The sequence below is a fragment of the Marmota marmota genome, unplaced genomic scaffold, assembly GCF_001458135.2.
Source record: "Marmota marmota marmota unplaced genomic scaffold, marMar, whole genome shotgun sequence".
Taxonomy (NCBI): domain Eukaryota; kingdom Metazoa; phylum Chordata; class Mammalia; order Rodentia; family Sciuridae; genus Marmota; species Marmota marmota.
In genome coordinates, this window is record NW_026000240.1 from 9,176,116 (window position 1) to 9,197,851 (window position 21,736).

The following is a 21,736-nucleotide window of genomic DNA, read 5'->3' on the forward strand; positions in this document are numbered from 1 at the left end:
AATAACTTCCACTGATCACTGGAATTTTGAACTCATGTCATGGTGGGGACCTTGCACCTGCACCTCCAGGTGTGTAGAACACACCTGTGCTTCCCTGCAAGGCTGATCATGGCCAGAGAAGCAGACCAGTCCATAAGTGGGACATTCTGCAGAACAAACAGCCTGGCCTCTAAAAAGTCAAGGTCATGAAAAACAGACAAGCATGATGGGATGGCGGGGAGTCCTTCCTCAGAGGCCAGGAGGAGAGGGCAGCGATGGAGCAAGTAGCCTGGGGGAGGAGCTCTAGGCATTGTGCGGGGACAGTGTGAGAATCTGCATGCAGCCTCCAGGTGCCGTTGCTTCACCCATATTGGTCTCCCCAGGAGTGTGAGTAGTTGAGTTAAGCAGGAGACTGTTGGGAGAGGCGTACAGAAGTGTTAAGGAGGGAAGACCCACCATTGCCTGTGTCCCGCGTATGTGTTGTCCTTTGGGGGTTTCAGCAGCACATGTGTGTATGTACACGTGTGGTATTAACATCTGTTAGTTTTGAGGGACGGTCCTGAGCCCAGTGTCTGACACGTGACAGATGCCCAATGCCAGTCTCCTGACACCCTTGCTACTTTCCATACCTCTGCCTCCCAGTCACCTCTGGGGGCTTCTCTGTCATCTTAAAGCAGGTGCTTCTTGTTCTCTTCTCCGCCATCTTCTTTTCTCTTCCTACGCTCTAAGCCAGAGTAATCTCTGGAGCTTATGACACCTTCATTTATTTATTTTTTAAACTATTTTTAAAATCTTTTATTTATTTATTTTTTTATGTGGTGCTGTGGATCAAACCCAGGGTCTCACACACGCAAGGCGAGCGCCCTACTGCTGAGCCACAACCCCAGCCCTGACACCTTCATTTATAAAGGAGACATTCACTTTTGTCAAATATCACTCTGATGCTGACTGCCCAGCTGTGGGTACTTGCCACTGGGATCAGAGCAGTGAAAACATTGTCCCTGTCCTCTTAGAGCTCCCGGTGCTGCTGGAGGCCCACCTCCGTCCCCTCCCTGCAGCCCTTTTTATGTTTTACTTTGAGAAAGGGTCTTGCTCAGTTGTTTAGGGCCTTGCTAAGTTGCCAAGGCTGGCTTTGAACTTGGTGATCCTCTTGCCTCCGCCTTCCAAGAAGTGGGGATCAGAGGTGTGTGCCCCCGCGCCTGGCTCAGTGCTGACTACATTTACAAAAATAGTTTTTTTCTTTCTGTAGAATGATCAGTACTTTGTTTAATATAAACTAAAGCACAATAAGGAGAACCAGCGTTGCTCCGAGAGCAAAGCCCCTGCCAGCACGCCCCATCTCCCGCCTGTTCTCCTGGACTCCCCACCGTCCGTCACCCAGAGGTAGTCCTGCCCTGAATTTTGTATTTCTCATTCCTCCCTTTTAAATGGTGTCAACCACGTGTACCTGCCTGTCTTTGTAAACATTGCCCATTGCTCCTAATAGCCCTTTAGGACTGAAAAATCCACCCCCAGCAGTGATTTCTGAACTTCATCTCTTTCAGAGGATGAATTAGGATACGTGGTAAGGACGAACATTTGCCCATGAGGACAGCATTTTAACTTCTAGGTATCTGCTTCAGAAACCTCTTGCTAATGTATATCAGGCAGTAGGTACGAGAGGACTCATTTTAGTACTGTTTGTAGTAGCAGAAATAGAGAACTAGCCTTAGTGATCATTGACAAGAGAATGGGTGAAAAAAGCATTATTTACCTAGTGATTTTTTTTTTTTTTTTTTTGCTGCAATGCATATGAATTCTAGCTGTGAACTTTTAAATCCTCTAATAGTCCTGACCAGGCGGGACTAATCAGGTCTGGGGGTGGAGCTCAGTGGTAGAGTGTTTGCCTGGCATGCACAAAGCCCTGGGTTCAGACCCCAGCATTGCAAAGACAAAAACCAAAGAAAACCAGATGCAACGTCAAGATAAAGTTGATAAAGCATAGTCCAGAGCCTGGATAACCTGCTGAGGCATCACACCTGCTGTCCATAGGATTGAGGGAGGGGCTCTGCCATTTTGGTGCCTTGACTAGTTAGAAATACTGTGTTTTGTTTTTATTAGTGTGTCCTCTCTGCTGCAGGAGAGAAGAACTTTATGATTTCTCCTCACCTGGTAAATAACCCGTAGTAGATGTTGGATAAATTCCTGTGAATGACCTATAAGTCTTCCTGTTTTACAAAGCTAGTGGGCAGATGCAGGGTGCCAGGTGGGGTGGAGCAGGTGGGGACCTGGGGTGGAGGCCAGGGCACCTCCTCGCCTCAGGCGCTGCAGCTTCCCACTTCCCAGCAGAAGTTGGGTGCAGATACATCAAGATTCCTGCCAGGTGCAGATTATTGAGCTACTTGGGTAGTTTTGATCCTGTGAACTAAAGTCCACGATGAGAAGCAGTGACTTCCCAACTGCCCTCTTTTCTGACACCCCATGCCTGGCAGAACTCTGGGCAGGTATTTGTCTTTACACTGTAACAATAACTCACGGAAGGTTGGCTCTGTGAACAGGCGGTGCCGCATGCAGGGTCCCGCCAGGCTGGGCCACGGGGTCCAGGCCCTGCAGAGGCGGGAGTGCCCTGCTGGATTTGAAAACAGACTCACCAGGCGGGGGTGCTGGGAGCCCTGGCCTGTCTGGCTGCCTGGTATGGATGTCCCTGAGTGTCCCTTCCTGGGCAGCCCTCCCTCCTTTCGGCACCCAGCCCCACCCTCCCTGCCTGGGGCTCTCTGGCCTCTCCCCATGGCCATGTTTTTCCTGTCTCTGTGGTTAAAATAATATTAGTTTTCATTTTTCCTTCTCTTCTCCCCACATTCACCCTGCCCCAGAGATAGGCCTCGTGAGAACCGAGCTCTCTGCTCCTGTCCTCGGCTCCGTCAAGACAGGACCCTCAACCGCAGTAGGAACGCGTAATCCCCTGTGCGGCACGTTCCCTGTCCCTGCCTCATGCCTGCCACAGGACCTGAATCCTGCTCCCTCAGGTTTCACTTCCCTGCTTTACACCAATGGTCACACCTAAGTGTATTTCACAGGAGCCTGTGTGTTGTGTGCGTCCCTTTCCATGGCTCCTGGAGTTCTTAGGCTTGGTATTTTGTGATGTTGGTGTCAGCATGATGATGTGCATATCATCGTCCTGTGCAGGCAGGTTTTACATGAGCAGGTTGAGCATCCCCCCCAAAATCCTTGAGACTAGAAATGTTTCAGATTTCAGAGGCTTGAACACCTGCCAAGATGGCCTGGGGGAACACGCCTCGTCTGAAAATCCTGGGATGGTTCCGGTGTTTTGGGTTTCTGGTTTCAGACCCAGGATGCTCAGCCTGTGTGGCACCTGGGTGTTACCCGTGTTAAGTGTTGCTGCGGTTTAGTCACTTTGGTCACCATCTGGCGTTTTATTTTATTTTTTAATGATCAGATCATAGCTCATTCACTCAATTTTTTTTTTTTCAGACAACAGAATTTTGAAAATTTGTATGTACCACTGTGAATTTTTTAGCTTTCTCATGCTGAGATTGAAATATCAATGACAATATTCATATGATGTTTTGATGTGGTATGATTGAAAGTGTCTAGACTTAGAAAGTTCTGTGTGGATGTGTGTGACAAAGCGACCAGCGTTTTAAAAGATACAGTGTAACAAAGTATCAAGTTTTCCTAGTCTGGTTTGGGATCTAGTGGAACTCACAGGCCTCACCCTGACCTCCAGGCCCCCTGACTGGCGACCCCTGGCTGGCCCAGTTGTGGGGAGTAGGTGACTGAGGTGCAGGCACTGGGTGGACGTGTGTTGCTCACCGCTCATTTCCAGGCTTTGGCAGGATGCCCGGTTTTCTCTAGGTGTGGTAGGAGGTAAATTTGGAGTGGTATCTGTTTCCCCTGGTTTTTGTGATTTCTGTTTTTGGCCCCTGAGTCTTGGATTACAGCTTGAGCAATTGCCCGTGGGTTCTGCTCTTGCCAGCGTAGCCTCTAGTTTAACGCTATACTCCCAGGGATGGAGGAAATTCCGTTTTTACTGAGTGGCTGTTGGGTGCCAGGCATCAGAAGCCTCACTTTTCTTTTTTGTTTGTTTGTTTTAGTAGGTGATGGGACAGAGGAGGGTCAAACAGTGAAAAGGTTCAAAGGAAAATAAAAAGATTAGCTCAAGGTCACCGCCAGTTGGAACTCCCCTGCTTGTAGGCTCCTCCTTTCCTACCATGCCCAGGTGCCTCTGTGAACACAACATGGATTGTTTTATACAGCAGGATTCCCGCACTGTTATGCAAACAGCCAGCCTGCAGCCCCTTGCACCCCTGGCTCTCCTCCTGTCTGTAAAACAGGGTCTTTACTGGCTGTGTCTCCCTTGGGTCAGGTCAGGGAGGGGGAGGTACAAGGAGGGTGGATTTCTAGAAGCCAGGTGTCTTTTAAGCCCTAGTCCTTTATTGGGCCTGGCATCCCTGTTTGAACCCCTGACCCCACCTGGATGCCAGGTTCCTGTGGGTGAAGCAGAGGCAAGAAGAGAGTCCTTCCCAGGCCCACTGGCTGTGTGGGAAGCTCCCAAGGAGATCTGTGGGAAGATCTGTGGGAAGTGGTAGAACCCACGGTTCCCAAGGGGTTCAGCACCTGGAACTGTCACTCATTCCTGGACATCCCTGTCACATGCAAGTGATGTAAACATCATTGTTGTTTTTTTTATCCCCTTGACTTCTGGTTTGCCTTCTAGACTATATAATCCTTTGCCTGTTACACGTGATCTTAGCCAAGAGGCAGAATCATAATATTACTGATGTATGGCATTTTTTTTTTAACCTCCCAAAATTTTAATTTCAAGCGATTAATGGTGATGTTTAAAAGTTATTAATAAAATTGCAAATAGAAAAAATATATGCCTGTATTATTATCAAAGGGGATATAGCAAAAAACAGGTCCACCTAGATTTTGTTTGTTTTTCAAAACATGTTTTTACTCGACATTTTCTTTCTCAGGCAGTCCCAGTTCTGTGTGTGGATTCCTAACCACTTATGAAATGTCTCATGTTGAGGAAACCCAAGAAACAGCTCCCCCACAGTGAGCGGGGCTGTGTGGAGGGAACAGGGGCTGGATCCCCGGGATGGGCAAAGGCCCTGTGCTCACTTGTCATAAGCAACACTTACACGTGAATGACATTGGCAGGATGTCTTTAAGTAACTAGAAGCCCTAAGAGGTTGTGTTTTCCCCACTAGAGAGTTGTTCATTGAAAAGAATGAAGGTTTTTTGTTTTTTTTTTTAAATACTAAATTTAGTGGTTTTTGAAATTTCTCGTTTTGGCAGAGTGCTGCGCTTGATGGACTATTCTCTCCATCTCCACGTTTCCTCAGTTGTAATGTTACCCTTCCTCCAGAAAATGGGGCTGTTTTCTAAAACTCTGTGTGCCTGTAGAGAGATTGACTGTTGATGGGCTGGGACGTAAACCAGGATGGATTCTAAGCATGAGTGATATTTCAGCATTTTAAAACCATTTGTGAGGGTCTGGGGTTATGGCTCAGTGGTAGAGCGCTCGCCTAGCATGTGTGAGGCACTGGGTTCGATCCTCAGCACCACATAAAAGTAAATAAAATAAAGGCATTATGTCCATCTACAACTAAAAAAAATTAAAAAAAAAACCATTTATGAATCACAGTCTTCCAGATGTACTGTGCAGCTTTTAGGAAAACAATAGAACAAACTTCACAGTTTATATTCTGTGTCGTACCCACCGCAAATTAAAGCTGAAGACACAATAAATTCATGATATTTCAGTTGCAGTTAATCTCGGAGTAAGAAATCAGAAGAACAAGGAAATGGAAATTGAAAGCTAAGACAGTGGTGAAAACATGCGCAGCACCTGTGCACCCTCCCGGCCCAGCCGGCCTCTTCTAGGGAAAATGCATCCTGCCTGCTGCCCACTGCCCACCGCCTGCCGCCCACTGCCCACCACCTGCCACCCACTGCCCACCACCTGCCACTCACTGCCTGCCTCCTGCTGCCTGCCGCCCGCCCTGGGTGCGGGCTTCCTGTGGGAGGCTGAGACCCTTGGTCTCAGTTTTGGTGGGAATGTGGCCTTTCCTGCTCTTAAGCCGAGCCTCCTCTCCTGTGCTTGCTTTCTGGAGCATGGTAGGTTTTGGCTAGAGTCTGCTCTGGGAGGCGTCCTGGCCCCCCTGTGCTGCTTGGCTCAGAACTCACCCTTCGCTCCTTAGCCACAGGCACCCGACACTGTCCTAGGATAGGTCAGCATGATTTTTCCTTTAAATAGGAATTTCTTAGTGCCTAATGCATGAGCCCCCTGATAGAAAATCGTGCCTCCTTAAATGAAAAGACTGTGTACAGAGAAAGGCTAACTAGAGTGAGTGAGTTTATTCTTTGAAATTGGAAAAGTCCAAGCTCACCTATAAACCTGTCATTCCATCCACCAAATAAAAAGACCCAGTCGCTCTAGAGAAGGCTGCGGTATGTGGGAATCGCAGATATTCTCTTAACAGACTACTCACGCTTTCCCCAGACAGGGGCCGGCGTCTGTGCAGGCGAGATGGGGTCAGCACCCGAGCGGCTCCTCTGTTAGCGGAGGGCTGGCACTGCTTCTGCCTGGATGCTCCTGTTGACCAGCAGGAAATGCTGGGTTAGCTCCCAGACCCCCTTATTTGAGTGCTCTCTGAACCACCGGCTGCTCGCCAGGCGCTGGGGCGTCCAGTGCTGCGGAGTCCCGCGCTCTCTGCCGCCCAGCTGTCACACACGCTCCAGCAGCCTGGATTGGATTGGGACCTGCCCAGGGTTACACAGGAGCACAGCCCAGCCAGCAGTGCATAGTGAGAACTGGATCCCTGCCTGGAGAGGGGGAGAGGAACCCTGCAGCCCAGGCTCCCGCGGAGGACGCGGATCTTTCCCATGCCTAGCTGTGACCTTTTCCTGTGAAGCCACAGTGAGAACAGCTTTTTGCTCTGTTGGGAAGTGGGTTCAAGCTGAGAGTCACGTGGCTCCCTCCACGGCCTGGAAGTGGGCTGGAAAACTTTGGAGCTACGCACACCTGCCCGTTTCCCAGCTTGGCCACAGAGGAGGGAACAGGAAGGCCACATCACATGAGATTCAAGGGGACCCCAAGACTTTCCATGGGTGGAGGGTGTCTGTCTGCGCTGCCCGTCCTCCCGTGTACCGGGGTGCCTCTGATGTCCGCTGCTGACCTCCTCTACTCCAGCTGGGACCTGGCACACCCCTGCCCTGAGCTGGCGTCTAGGATTCTCTCACCTTCTAAAGGTGCTCACCTTAACTCAGACCTGGAGTTGGAAGTCCCTTTTCCCTCCCAATTGTCACTTGACCCTGAGCATTTCCTTTTGAATACGACATGGATTCCTCGGCTTCTCACGCTGAGGTCGTATTGAGGTCGACACAGTGACACTGTTCCTCTCAGGAGGAAGAGCTTGGGTCTCCTCACCACCCACCTCAAGACCATCCAGGCTGGACCATGTCAGCTCCTTGCTCATGCTATGTCCCTTTCCTCCGTCTTGGACAAGCCTGAGGGTCACCACCCTGCCCCAGAGCTTCCCTTAGCTATCAGCCTCCCTATACCGCACCTCTTCTCCTGCCCATGCTTGCTGGGAGTGGAGACTGTGGCTGTCCCCACCTGCCCCCGACTGCACCCTGTGCCATTCTGACTTTCCACACCTCTCTGAAACTGCCTGAGACCTCTCCATTGCGTGTTGCTGGATCTAACGGATGATTTAAGAGTTACTTCTTATAAGGCAGCTCTTTCTGACTGTGGTGCTGCATGTAACTCACTGGCTATCTTGACCGTTTGACGTGTGTCGTCCAGTGAACTACTCACACTGACATCCTGGGCAGCCCTTGCCGCCATCCATCTCCAGAAGGCTTTGCATCTTGCAAAGCTGAAACTCAGTAGTACTTATGCATTAACTTCTTCTTTCCTCTCGCCTAGTCCTTGGGAACTGCCACTCTGCTTCCTCTCTCTATTTGACTTCTCTGTTAAGTCCCCCAGCTCTGTCCCTGTGTAGTAGAATGTATCAGAACTTCATCCCTTTTTCAGGCCTAGTAATACTCCATTGTATGTGCACACCACATTTCATTCACCATTCATCTCTCCATGGTCACTTGGTTGCTTCCACCTTTTGGCCACTGTGAATGAGGCTGTTGTGCATGTGGGTGTCCGAATATTTGTTTAAGACTCTACTTTCAGATGCAGGTGAGGCCACTGTTACAGCTTTGCACCTGGGATGCCACTGAAGCCCAGTTGATGGGCAGTGGTGAGATCCCAGCTGGCTTGGAATCACATTATTGCTGTGCTCACAGAACACAGGGTCCTGAAGTTGCTCCAGATCCCTGCCCCAGGGCAACAGCACCGCTCCACAGTGTCTAGCCATGTCTCTCCTTCTAGGATTAGAGGGAGGCTCAGCTAGAAGAGTGCAGACTACAAACACTGGGGAGGGAAGACAGAAGCAGACATGAGCCAGGCATCTACAGGGGCTTCGTTGGCTCAGCTGATGGTTTATAATACATCCTGGGTTTTTGTGGGAAATTGCACTTTTTTTGCAGTGTGCCATAGGGGAAAAAGTAATGTTTGAATTTGCTAAATAATCTGTTGCTCTTTGCCAAGCCAAATATCACTTACGGAGTCCATGGGTGGAATACACGTACTCCCCAGGAGTCAGGGTGCCTAACCCTTATTGGGGACAAATCAGTGAAACAATAAAGCAGCTGAACAGCACATCCTCCAGCTGCTGCTGAAACTCAGGAAAGAGCATCTTTAAAAAGAAATGATTGCGCAAGACCGTAGGCCCTTGGAGTCTGTTTTCTCTGGGTGTTTGGGATGGTTTCTGGGAGACCTCTGTGTGGGGCCTCTTTCTCTGTGGCACGTGTTCTTCAACTTCTGTCCAATCCTCATTTCATTGAATGCCAATCGGCCTATTGCAGTTACTTTAAATATTTATAGGATCTTGCCACTGCATATTAATCTTGCAGACAGCTGGACCTTTTCTTGACCCTAGTCTTGGGGATAGGAGGGACAGTGTGTTTGCATGGTTAAGAGCATGATATCCAGAAGAACTTGCCTTAGTTAGGAAACTGGCTCAGTCACACACGAGCTGTGTGTCCTTGGGCACCTCATTTAACCTCTCTGTCTCATTAGCCATGTTCTTGGGATGGTCTATACAGAAGTAAGGATAATATCAACTTCAAAATGTTGTTGTGTTTCCTGTCATCAGTGTCCCATTTCCTATGGAGAACTGAGAAACATTGAAGAAGTGGCATTGTGGTGGGAATGGTGCTTCTTGCCATCTCTAAGCGATGTGGACAGCTTGGGGAAGTCCTGGCTCTGCAGTGGAGCTGGGTGTGCTACAAGTCCATCTATGTTAGATGCCCTCTGTCCCAGTCCTCTGGACCGAGTGGCTTAGGTGAGCCTCACAGGGGTTCCCACGCTGCCTGCATTATGGCAGGGTCGGCGGTTAATGTCGCCTGCTCCCACCTTCCCTGGCAGGTGTCCTTGGGCCGCTGGTACAGGGACAACCCGAGAATCGGGTTTGGGCCTCATGACCACTCCTCCTGTGTGTGGCCTCCACGCTGTCCACCTTCCTCATCCCGGCCCCTGGACATTCTGTCCACCTGCTCCTGGCACTGAGGGCATTTGCAGGCCAGCTGTGTGGACTATTCCCATTTAGATGCAGGACTGTGGGTCAGAAAGATCCACAAGCCAAGTAGCTCAGGGGAGGTGGAGTACTCCAGACACCTCCTGGTGCCTATTTTTCATCTAATTTTACCTGTTTGCACATTGGTTAATTCTGTTGGCTTGTGGTTGGCAAAGGGACTTTAGAATGCCGTGATGTGGCTGCCTTGTATGAATCAGGCCAAGAACCCGCCCCGTGGTTTTCTTCTTCTTCCTTCCATGAATGATGGAGCCAGGGCCTCTACTCTCTGGGCCAGCGTTCCTGCTGGGCTCTAGCCCTCCCACTGTCTTCTAGGGCAGGGTTGATCGATTTAGGATTACTTCTGGGACTGTCTTCCTGGCCCCCCTTGTGCCTGCAGGGGGAATTCTTGGCTTCTCTGAGTCTTGGGGGACGGTGACCTTCTGGACTGTGTGTTCTGAGGAACGTGGTGTCTTTCTCACTTTAGATCTGTTCGCTCTGGACTTCCTCAGCCCCCATCTCCTGAAGCACCCCACAGGGGAGGCTTGGGGGAGCCTTGCCTTCACAGGCGTGCTCAAGTTGGAGAATCAATGTCGACTAAGTTTCTAACAGTGCTGGGTTGGGAACGCCTTTCAGAGTTTGACAAAGGCCGGAGAGCTGTTGGAGGGCATTGTGGAGTAGCAGGGGACGCATGTGCCGCTGAGGAACGAGGCTAGACCAAGCATACTGTTCTGTGGCGTGTGTCCTATCAGGATCACTAGATTCTAGGTCATGTGAGTGATTATTTTTGAGAACTTATTATTCATCTCCAGTAGCCAAAGTAGTCCTGGGCTGCAGTTTGCCCCCGGAGTGTGGTGGGAAGAGTTTGCCTCCTGACATCCTGCAGACGTGAATGCTGGGCTCTTGGTGCGCGTAGGCACGGCCCGGGGCTGTGCTGGCACCTGGTGCTTAGACACAGACCAGACCTGGTGGAACCTAGGGCCTGCCCCTGCCAGTGCAGAGGGAGTGGGTGAGTCCTGTTTCACTTCACACACTTAATTTCAAAAAGTTTATAAGGGATGCATAGTTATCGTGGATGCATTAGAAAATAAAGTAGACAGAAGAAGAAACTAGATAACTGGCAAATTTATCCTTGGTAGCCAGTCATTTTGTTGTAAATGGTAAGCTACAAGATGGGGGTAGGAGCCCCTGGTGATGTGACCTCTGGAAGGGAGTCTGTACCTCTCAGGCACTCGGAACGGCAGCCACATTGATGGAGCCTGAGATTTGTTGAGGTCTAATAGTACTTAGTTCTAAGTGGGACTGTCAGATGCTGTCCTTCGCTCCCAGACACTGAGTTGCTGGAACCTGGTAGCTGGTGAAGTAAGTTAGAGGCTAGGTCGGTGGGGTACCCCGAGGTTCAGTGTTTTCCTGAGGCCACACAGCTGGTTAGGTTTGCCTTGAGGCCCTGTGATACCCTGTGACACCCTGCCCCGAGTGGCTCTCGGGTGGTGCCAGAGTCCCCGTGTGAGTGCTGTGGGATCAGAGCACTGCACGGTGAGGTGGGTGCTGATTAGCCACTCAGGGTGTGCACGGCTGGGCTTCTGGGACACCCAATGCCCCCAGGGCCTCACCTGGATCCCTCTCCCTTTCCCTGGCCACCTCCTGTGTGGCTGCTAAGACTCTGCCGATGGGGGCCTCCCCAACTCCCCTGGAGATGACAGGTGTCCAGGTCACTTTAAGCCTGTGACATTCCAGTTTCTGTGCAGCACATTTATGCACATCTGGTTCCAGAAGGGTCCACATACACGCTGCTTTCACAATGTTCTGCCTTCGCAGGGTCGGACAGAGTGACTGCACTCATTGGGCCTTTAGCTAACATCTGTCTGTGAAGTTGCTGTGCACTGTGACCTGAGCTTCATAACGATTTGGGTCATACTCACTTTCCAAAATGTCACGGGCTTAACAAACCTCTGCATGTTTCACTGTTAACTCAATTTTCTTAAAATATTTCCCAGAACACTAAGTGGAAACTTTACTGCTCTCTTTAAAGATATTTGAGAGAAAAACTCCAAGAGAAAATTGACTGAACACACTCGCAAGACTTCCCCTTGTCCTGGCACAACATGGAGTGCAGCCGTGGGGCTGGAGCCCCCAGTTCAGGTCCCCCCTGCCTACTCAGCTCTGCCTGGGTGAGTCCCTCGCCCACCTGCTATGAGGCAGCAGTTCCCTGCGTCCCTCCTGTGGTGGCAACAGCTCAATGAGAATACCCTCTGGAGGCTGCGTTGGCCATGGTGCGGTACCAAAGTGGCCTCTACCACTCAGCTCCATCTCTGGGCCTTTTCATGTTTTATTTTGAGAAAGAGTCTTGCTGAGTTGCTGAGGCTGACCTCTGATCCTCCTACCTCAGCCTCCTGAGTTGCTGGAATTTCAGGTGATCTTAAATGGGGAAAGGCAGAGAGCATGGGCAAAGGTGGGGTCTCTCATCACTGCTTTCTCCTTGCCCCCCCTGGATAAATTTATCCAGCAGTGGGTCCAGCGACTCTTCCACAGTTTTTAAAGCTGTGCCTTTTCCTTTTGAGCAGTGGCATTTGGATCTGTTGAAGAACCATATAGCCCTTCTCTACCCTCGGGTGTTGGGCCTCTTGCATTTCTTTTTCCTGGACTTTCTCGCCCAGTTCATTTCCCCTCAAGGCCTCCGGGGGCGCTTTGGAGCTGGCCCTCAGCACACTGCTGGAGTTGACCCTCTCTTCTGTGAGAGCTTGTTGGAGGGCTCCCAGGGAAGCTTGTGCTCCCTTAGCATAAAATTAAGTCATTGTTGGACCTGTTGTTCTAGAAGTGTAAGAGCCGGGAGCCTTGGGAGAGCTTTGCCGAGTAAGGAGGAGTCGCCTGAGAGCTTTTGATTGTCCTCCAGATTGTTCCTCCTTGAACTGCATTTATGACTGAAGAGTTCCCCCGTCATGGTCAGTACTGGGAAGCAGGAGCCTCCCGTAGTAGTCCCGCCCCAGCTCCTCTGCAGGAGCTGTAGGAAGGAGGACTTTCTTGTCCCCTGCCTGGCTCCTTAGACCTGCATGGGCACTGGGGCTGGTCCCATTGTCCTTACACTAGAATCCAGGATGTGAACCTGGCCTCGTGGCCTACCAAGAGCAGCCCTGCCCATTTTCCCAACTGCATTGCCAGCGTCCTCTGCCTCATCCCTGTTGATGCCACCCTGGTCTTCTTGTTCCTTTTCCTCCTCTTCAGAGATGTCCCCTGTTTCAGGAGTGGTCCCTCCAAGGCTGGAGCTCTGCACCGACTCTGGTGGCTGTGGCAGTCTGTCCCCATCTGGCCTGACTTGCTGGTTCCTCTGCACTGCGGGGCTGCGGGGGTCTGTGCCTGGCCCTTGGTTCAGTGGTCTGGGGTCATTGTGGGGTGGGTCACCTGTCTCTGCGGGCTGTTGCATGGCCAGCTGGTGGCGTGGCACCAGGCATCACCAAGGCTCCGTGCATATTGCTGAGCCAGGGAAGGCACCAGGCAGCGGCTTCTGGTGGCTGGGATTCACGAAGCCCTCTGAGACCAATCTGCATGTTGGCGGCAGGTGCCATGGCTAGGTCATCTGTCTCTTCAGACACGGGGGAAACGGTGCCTTTCATTTCAGGTCTCCTGGTGCGGATGTGGAATTTCTGAGAACTTTTTCTGGAAGCAGATGTTCCATGGACTGGTTTCTCACCCTTGAGCCTCATCACTCTCTGCTTTTCCTCCTGTAATTGTGTCTGACATCATGGCATCACTTCTGCTCGTCACCGCATCTCAAGTGCCACCCGCAGGCCCTGCCCCCCATGTCTCCCATCCCCCCTCAAAGCAGTGGGACAGTTTTACAGTCTGCATGTCCCAGGCTCCTCCCAAGGGGAGTAGGAAGTGTGCAGCTAGCGGCTCAGCTTAAAGCATCCTCTTCACCAGGAGGAATCTGTGCTTGCGGGGGGAGCACATGGATGCAGTCATCTCGTGGCCCTGGTGTCTGGGTGGTCCGAACAGCTCTGGTCAGGAGCACTATGTGCTCGTATGTGGGGTCCTCAGTGGCTGCTGAGGTTTTCTTTGGCGATGTGCTCAGTGCCCTTAGCCTGCTGCCCAGGCCTCTCCTCACCTTCAGTACCTTTCTCCCCAGAGATGCTCCACACACAGCGCTGCATTGGAGGCTTTGGGCCAAGCAGGCTCCTGCTCCTCCTGCTCCTGCGGGTTGGCAGAGGCCCGTCTGACTTCTGTTAAGTGATCAGAGTTCCCCTCAAAGCCTTCGCCATGGGCATGGCATCTTCTCTGAGGGACAGATGAGGGCTGGGGTGCATTGCCAGTCACTGTGCCCAGTGGAGCATGGACTTGGCACATCCAGGCCCCGGGTGGGTTCCCAAGGACCACCTCTGCACAGAGAGTGCAAACACGCCCGAAGCAGCCTGCCAAAGAGCCCGTGAGCTATGGAACCCCGTCACTGCCTGTATTTTGAAATTCCAAAAGAAAGAGACCTCTAGGTTTGCATTTACTGTTCCCACCAGCCGAATGCAGTTCCTTGTTGAGCCAGTGACACAGGGCTGACAGGCCACCTGGACTGTGGACATTGTCACACTGAACTTGCACAGAGCTCTGGTGCCCTGTGCTGTCCCTCCTCTCTGGTGTTTCTCCCTACCACAGCAGTGTTGGTAGGTAAGAATAGGAGGCGCTGTGCTCTTTTTTCTGGAATGTTCTTTTCTAGCAACTAGATGATTTCAAGTGTGTGAGAAGGTGAGGAGCAAGTAGTGTGGACCGATCAGAAGAAAGGGACTGTGACTCAGATAACAGCCTGGGGACAAGGTGGCGAGGCCAGTCAGTGGGCCACCTGGTGAGGGGGAGCAGATGGCGCCGTAGACCCTGTGGAAGGGCAGGCCACCTGCAGGCAGGGAGCAGCCTGTGGTGGGATTCTGTGACCCGGACGCCCCTCCTGGCTCTCCTGGGGTGCTTCCCTGTGATTCAGAGCGACTGTCACGGGAGGTGATGTTGGTGAAGGTGTCTATCCTGGGATGCCAGGGAGTGTGTTCTTCCAACCAAGGTCTGTTCTGCCAGCCACCGACACCATTCACTTAACACTTCATAGATTGTATATGTCCTGTGATGATTTCTTTTATTAAACTGGGAGTTTGTTTTTTCCTTTCTTCCTTTTGTCCTTTGGCTGTGGGAAGGATTATGCATGTAGAAAGCCAAGATAATGCCAGGCTCAGTAGCACACACTTGTAACCCCCAGGTGAAGTAGGCTGAGACAGGAGGATGGCGCGTTTGAGACCAGCTTCAGCAACTTAGGCCCTAAGCAACTTAGTGAGACTCTGTCTTAAAATAAAATATAATGAAAAGGGCTGGGGATGAGTGGTTAAGCGCCCCTGGGCTCTCTCCTTCCTACCAAAAACCAACCAAATAAAAACAAAACAAAATAAAGGCATGATAATAACTGGGTGCTATTAAGGAAATGGAGATAATTGAAATACTTGATGAGAAAAGGAACGAGCATGGAACTTACCCAGATTAAAGTAGCTAATCATGAAACTATTTTAAAAAAAAACAAGTTTATACAATGTTTTCTTTTTTCTTTTTTTTTTTTCTTTTCTACCCTAAATTCCAAGCAACTATTGTTGGTAGCCTTGTGAATCTGGTAGTCATTAAAAACTGAGGGTCCAGCGTGGTGCTGAGGAGTGCCTGGGCCTCCGGAGACCTCCCATGGCCCCTCCCGGTGCCACCAGCGAGTGGAGGGAGAGGAGCCGACCTGCGAGCAGGGCTCTAGTCCCAGGACAACCCCTCGAGAGGCAGCTCTTCTTTTCCTCGAGTACACCCCGTTGTCCTGGCAGACCTGTTCATTTTTCCACACCCCGTGGATCAGCAAGCGTTTTCCGGCCTGTTCAGTGTGTGCTCTCTTAGCAAAGTCTGAAGGGTGTGGGTCAGGGTTGTTAGGAGGGGCTGGGGAGTCATCGCTATCTGAACAGCACGCATGATTCTCTTCATGATTCTCTGAGTTGACATGTTTTCAAGAAGAAATTCTAGTACCATTTTTCAGAGCCATCTAAATCCTATAAAATAACACCAGTGTTTCAGGCCATAAAAAATATGTCCCCCGGGAGCGATATTTTTAAATGTTTATATTACTCGGTTCTAAGTCTTCTGCAGAGCTGCTGTGAATCACTGTTTTATGGAGCCTAATTCATTAAAGAGAATTCAGCCTACACCAATGACATGGTAATTTAGTTAATCTAATGTATATTCAAAGAAGAAGGAAATCTTGTGACCTGCCGTTCTCTGTTCTCAGTGCCAATTAAACTGCTGTTTATACAGAAAGAGAAGCTTGGGATTGTCCTGCCCTGGTCAGAGGCTGGTCCTGGGCAGGGCTGGGATCCAGTGCTGAGTGGCGGTTCCAGTGTGTTCCTGTGGGTGCTGCTCATACCTTCCCTTCCAGCAGGGTGTCACCAAGGCTGAGCCTAGGCCTTAGGGGCTTTAGAAACACTGTCCCCTAGCCTGGAGGCATTAGTGAGCGGGGAGGGTTGTGTGTCACACCCTTGTTCTGTGTCCAGAGCTGTTTCTGGGTACAGTGGAGGACTCACAGAAGCAATTCAAGATGTAGCACACCCCTAAGATAAGACCAACCCACAGAACCTCTGGACCAGACCAGGGAGGACCTTCCCAGACTGCGTAGGTCAGGATGTCTCAAGACACAAAACGTGCTGACCTTACAGGGAAGACGCAATCAAGTCAACCTTATCAAAACTTAAAAGCTTCCATTTTTTCCACGGACACCATTTAGCAAATGAAGGTGGGCCACAGCTGGGAGGAGGTGGCCACACAACTACACATCTCCATTCAAGGGCTGAGACTTGAAGGAACGCTGGCTGCAGAGTTCTTAGAAAGAGACAGCTCAATTACAAACAATGGCCAAAGGACATGAGCAGCTCATAAGGATGCTCAGTGGCATTAGTCTAGGGAAATGAAAAGTAAAGTGACTGTTACGTGTACTCCACCCCTGCCAGAAGGGCCCAGGGTAACAGCAGCAGAACCCACCCCACCTGCCAGTGCCGAGCTGGCAGGAAGCGGGGTAGCTAGTGCCTTCAGGGGTTCTTGGTTGGACTGTAAATTAGCAGCTCTATTTTGGAAAACAGCTTGGTGGCTTCTTTATTAACGGAGACAGGCTGCTGCTGCGGGACCTCCTGCCTTGACTCCTGGCTGTGTGTGTCTAGACTGTCTGTAGCCACTTTATTCTCAGTAGCCCCAGACTGGGCACGCTCATCAGCTAGCTGAAAAGGACAAGTGAATTATGATGTCCTCGTTGAGTAAAATGACTCTGTGACCAGAAGGGTCAATACATGTCATGCAAAGGGAGAATTTCATGTTAGAGCCACAGGGGTCTGACCCACAGGAGCATGTGCCACGCAAGTCCAGCTGCAGGCAGGTCCACTGCTGGTAAACGGGCACCGGGCCTGGGAATCGGGAGGGGTGCCCGTGGCTGGAGGGACACAGGCAGATTTGTGATGGGCTTGTTCTGTCCCATTGCCTGTAGTTTATGCCCCTAGTGATGTCAGTGGGGACAAGTCACAGGCACTTGCTCTTGCAGCTGGCTGGGTGCTGAGTAGACTGTGACCTTATTACATGATGTGTATGTGATGGAGGACTTTGAAGGTGGTAGAGATGGCAAGGGGTATGTGCCGAGAGCCATCAGGAAGAGGCAGGTTAGGCAGCAAAGGCCTCTGGGCAAGAGAAAGTTTGTATTGTGGGTCCCCCACCCCCGCCCAACAGAGATTGAACCCAGGGGTGCCCTACCACTGAGCCACATCCACAGCCCTTTTTGTTTTTTATTTTGAGACAGGGTCTGACTACATTGCTGAGGCTGGCCTTGAACTTGCAGTCCTCCTGACTCGGCCTCCCGAGTCCTGGGATTATAGGTGCCATTGGGCCCAGCTGTGACTATAATTTCCCCGATTGCCAACTTTGTACCAGGCATCTGATAATTCTTACAATGATTCTTTAGATGGCCATTTGTATTCTAGTTTGACAGATGAGTAAACCAAGCAGGCAGAAGCTTAGAGGCAGGCTGGGGTTGGAATCTGTTACGTCATGAGACCTACACTCTGCTCCTGAGAAAGAAGATGGCGGCATGCTTACCCATACCATCCCCTTTCAGGGCAGCTGATGGGTACCAGCTGGTGCCTGCCGCACAAGGACAATGAGACGAGTCATCAAGGAACTTTCTTGAGGTTCATCAGAGTGGATGGTGTAGCCGAGAGTTGAAACTCGCAACACATACGTTTTCTCTGTTGTGCTCCTAGTCACAGGACTGGCTGTCCCCTAGAGAGAGCAGGGCACGGACTCTCCTGAGCAGGGCAGGAGTGACTTAAATCAGTCCTGCATAGCCCCTGGGTTCGTGTGCCACTGGGTGGGACCTGTTCTTCCAGGGACTTCAGAGCCCCTGTTTGGGTCTGAGTTTTTTTCTCGCATGATTTCTTGAGTATGTTAAGATTCTCACACTCCTTGAAGAAAACCAAGAAACTGGGCATGACTGCTGTTGTGCCACCTGTGTGACTTATGAAGGACAGTCAGTATCTCTGCCTGGTTGGTGACCATACTGAGAAGAGGGGGCCTGGGCACAGGGGGTTGGGGCACATGTGCCTTCTGTGCTCCTGCTATGTAAGGGAGACATTTACTCTCTTCTAAAGATGACGTCCACTCCTGTGCTTTGGGTTAGCCACCTGCCTCAGCATGCCAGTCCTGAGGACTGCTGGCAGGCTTTGTGGTCACGAGGACAGCTGGCCTTAGTTTTGTTTTCATCTCAGACCCCATCCTTCCACTTCCCCTTTTCACTTCTAGGAAGGAAGGCAGTGCTTACAGATGTCTTTATAGTGGGGAAGTGGCAGCAGACACTTGGGCTGACACAGGTAGGCAGATTCAGAAGACCGAGAAGGCACCCCTCCCTAGGACACCTCCTGGGACCTCTAAAGGACTAAGTGTCATTTCCATGNTCTCTCCTCTCTCCTCCTCCCTCCTCTCTCTCCCTCCCACTGCCTCCCACTCGTCTCCCTCCCCCTCCCTCCCCCTCCCTCTCCCTCCCTCTCCTCCCTTCTCTCCCCCTCTCTCTCCCTCTCCCTCCCTCCCTCCTGAGAGCAGCAGGTGCTGTTTTATTGGGTGGCAGCCCTCACCCCTCTGTCTCCCTATCCGAAAGCTGAGGGCCAGAGTGTGATGTGAGGCCTTTGATGCTTTCCAGAAACAAAAGCTGGGCGACTGCAGGGAAGAATCAAAGGCCAGCAATTTACTTTACTCTGAGCAAAGGCAGAGATTTCAAAGGAATCTTAATTGACCAGATCCAAGGATGGGTGACCAGTATTGTGTTTGATGTTGGAAGAGCAGGTGGCTGGCTCTGTGGTAAACATGGTTTTCTGTGAATTACTAGTGTCACATGACGATGGTAAAAAATGAGGTGAATGAGTTACTTCCTAGGCCTGTCCTCTTTTAGGGTGTTATGGGGAAGAGGAACCGCCCAGCATGGAGGAGGTCTGACAGGATTGTGGGGGCCTGTGCAGGAGCCTCGGCCCCCGGGATGCCGGACCTTGGCCTCTCACTCGAGGCCCATGGTTTGGGGGCGCACTGTGAAGATGGGGAGCTGGACAAAGCGGGCTCCTCTAACTGCAGCTCAGACTCGTGGGCAGCAGGCCTTTGATACCCGTGGGGGCTATGGTGTGGCACCCTGCCGCAGACCATGTCTGACACACGGAGCCCCTTTTAGCATCCCGCCTGCATTGGAAGGGTGGCCATGTCCTTTGTTTTCTAACCAGGACATGTTTGAGATAGAAAGGGAGCACACTTTACAGTTTTCCCAGATAGCAGGGAAAGCGGGACGGGCCCAGGACCTGGGTCACTCTATTTGGGAGCTCAGAAGCGAGGATGCGGCCCTATCCCCAGGACGGCATGTGAAAACTGAGTTCTAGCCCTGGAGTTTCCACGTCGTTCCCTGGTGATGCTGACGGGCCACGCTTTTAGGACTGCGCTCCACAGATGTGGCACTCGTGGGTTGAAGAGGAAAATTCTGGCTGAAGGGATTCCTGTAGCTGTCATCTCCTGTACTAGCCAGCTCTGCAGGTGAAGATGCTAAGTGGACCAGGGCAGAATGAGCCTGTCATGTGAACTGTCCCAGGCCGGGGCAGTCCTTGGAGCACGGAGACGGCAGGTGCTGCTAGGCTGAGCCTCCTTGCCCACCTACCCAGGAAGCACTGGGGCTGGAGGCAGCAAACCTGACCTCTGGATTCTCAAATAGAGCCCTGGGCCTCAGAGGCCCCCACCCAGATTCACCCAGAGAGCATTTTATCCAGTGAACCTAGTTTTAGGGACTCGTATCCTGTCTATTCAGAGGTCCACATCAGCATCTTGGGTCAATCAGAATGTCTTGACCCAGCCTCCTCCCTCCTGTGATCCAGAATAATTACATTAATAGTTAGTGTAATGATAGGAGCTTGCTGATGGCTACATTGATGACAGCAGTCTCCTAACTGCATTGCAATAGGGTCTTGGGGGGGGGGGGGGTGCTAGCGTGCTGTTGTGGGTTCTCAGGGGTCCACTCTTGTTTACTAATTAACCAGCTTAGATTGGGAGACTTCCAGTGTCGTATTGGAAAGGTCTGTGTGAATTTGGGGTTCATTGGTAGATGAAAGTGTGGCTCTCGGGACATCAGCTTCAAGGTCACCAGGAAATTTGTTAGCAATGTGAATTTTAAAGGTCCAACTCAGACTTAGTGAATGAGAAGGTCTAGCTGGGTCCAGCTCAGGGATAGATAGTGGGTTTATTTATCTGTCTGCCTATTTATTTTTAACAATCCCTCCCGAGATTCTCAGGATTAAAGTGTGAAAGACACTGTTGTGGCAACACTGTTTGTCTTATCTGTTCTGACCCGCTCCACAGGGGTGCTGAAACCTCTGAATTGTGGTCCAGTTGCTTGACATGTAATTACACAAGCTTTGGCTTGCTGAAGTCCTCTGACAGGGTGGAAACAGGGTCCGTCCTTATGACCCACACTTCCCACATTAGCTCGCTAAGGACATTGCAGATATTATCAGATTTTACCCTTGCAGCACCGAGGCCTGGCTCAGGAGCTGGGTGTCGCTTAGGGCGCTGGGTGGACTGGGCCTCAGCGGGAGGCTTACTTGGTGCCTTCTTTCCCAGGGGAACCATCAGCAGTGTGCCCCCCTAATTCTCTCAACTTTAGAGGCTCTCCCCTCTCTGCTGCTGCTCCCCTCCTTCCTGTTTAAAGATGTCCGTGATAATTATAATCTGATGTTTTTACTGTAACTTTTGCCAAAGTGTGTGCATAGCACTGGAAATTGAGAGGGTCTAAGGTCCTAGCGGTTGGTGACTGAAGGCCGGATGGGAGGACAGGGGGTTGGTGACTGGTGGCTGGGTGGGAGGAGACAAGGGTTGGTGAAGTGGCGGGAGACGTGTGGCCCTGGCACAGCTGGCCAACTGTAGTCCTGTGGGGTAGGGGTCCTGTGTGTGCCCGGGGGTGTCAGTTCTTGTGAGGTCTGAGAGGCAGCCTTGCTGAGGCTGGCTGCGCCCTGGGTACCTGCTTCCTCAGTGTGCAGAGGGCTCAGCGGCACTTCAGCTATGGGAGCTCTTTCCCCACCCTCTGCCACTTCCCCTCAGGGTGTATGGTATCCGAGTGTCTTGGTGCCCTTCTTCCTCACTGAGGCGAATGGACACAGCAGCCTGGGCTTCCTGTGTTAGACAGTCTGTACCTGTGTGTGTGCACTGGGGATATTTGTGTACATACTTAGCAGTTTCATTGAAGTCTAAGATTTTGTGTGTTTACAAATCCTAAAATGTGTTATTTTGATATTTTGTAGTATTGCCTTCTTATTTTTAACTTTATGTCTACTTTTAGTACTAAAATGATTTTCAAGTTTGTTGTGTTTTTAAAAAGATGAATTTACAAACTATAATTAATTTTTTTTTCCAGTGGGGTTAATCTTCTCCACAGGATTAATTGTCCTTGTTTAAAATGTACCTACCCAAATGTGGTGGCGAATGCCTGTAATCTCCACAGCCCGAGGGGCTGAGGCAGGAGGATCACAAATTCAAATCCAGCCTTAATGACTTAGTGAGACCTTGTCTCAAAATAA

The 21,736-nt window shown here is 51.0% G+C and overlaps 2 protein-coding genes across 18 annotated transcripts in view; one reads left to right on the plus strand and one right to left on the minus strand.

The window, feature by feature from the left end:
• Positions 1-21,736, plus strand: part of Med12l (mediator complex subunit 12L) — a 260,868-nt gene that overhangs the window by 110,345 nt on the left and 128,787 nt on the right. The window lies entirely within an intron of this gene.
• Positions 1-21,736, minus strand: part of P2ry14 (purinergic receptor P2Y14) — a 32,502-nt gene that overhangs the window by 9,482 nt on the left and 1,284 nt on the right. The window contains exon 2 of one of the 5 annotated variants that reach the window (XM_048794080.1): positions 6,476-6,583. The exons of 1 other annotated variant lie outside the window; for it this stretch is intronic. The gene's annotated coding sequence lies outside the window, so the exon portion shown is untranslated. Of the gene's footprint in view, positions 1-6,475; positions 7,693-21,736 lie in introns of those variants that run through there. 3 more of the 5 variants (XM_048794081.1, XM_048794083.1, XM_048794079.1) reach the window with 3 other exon arrangements.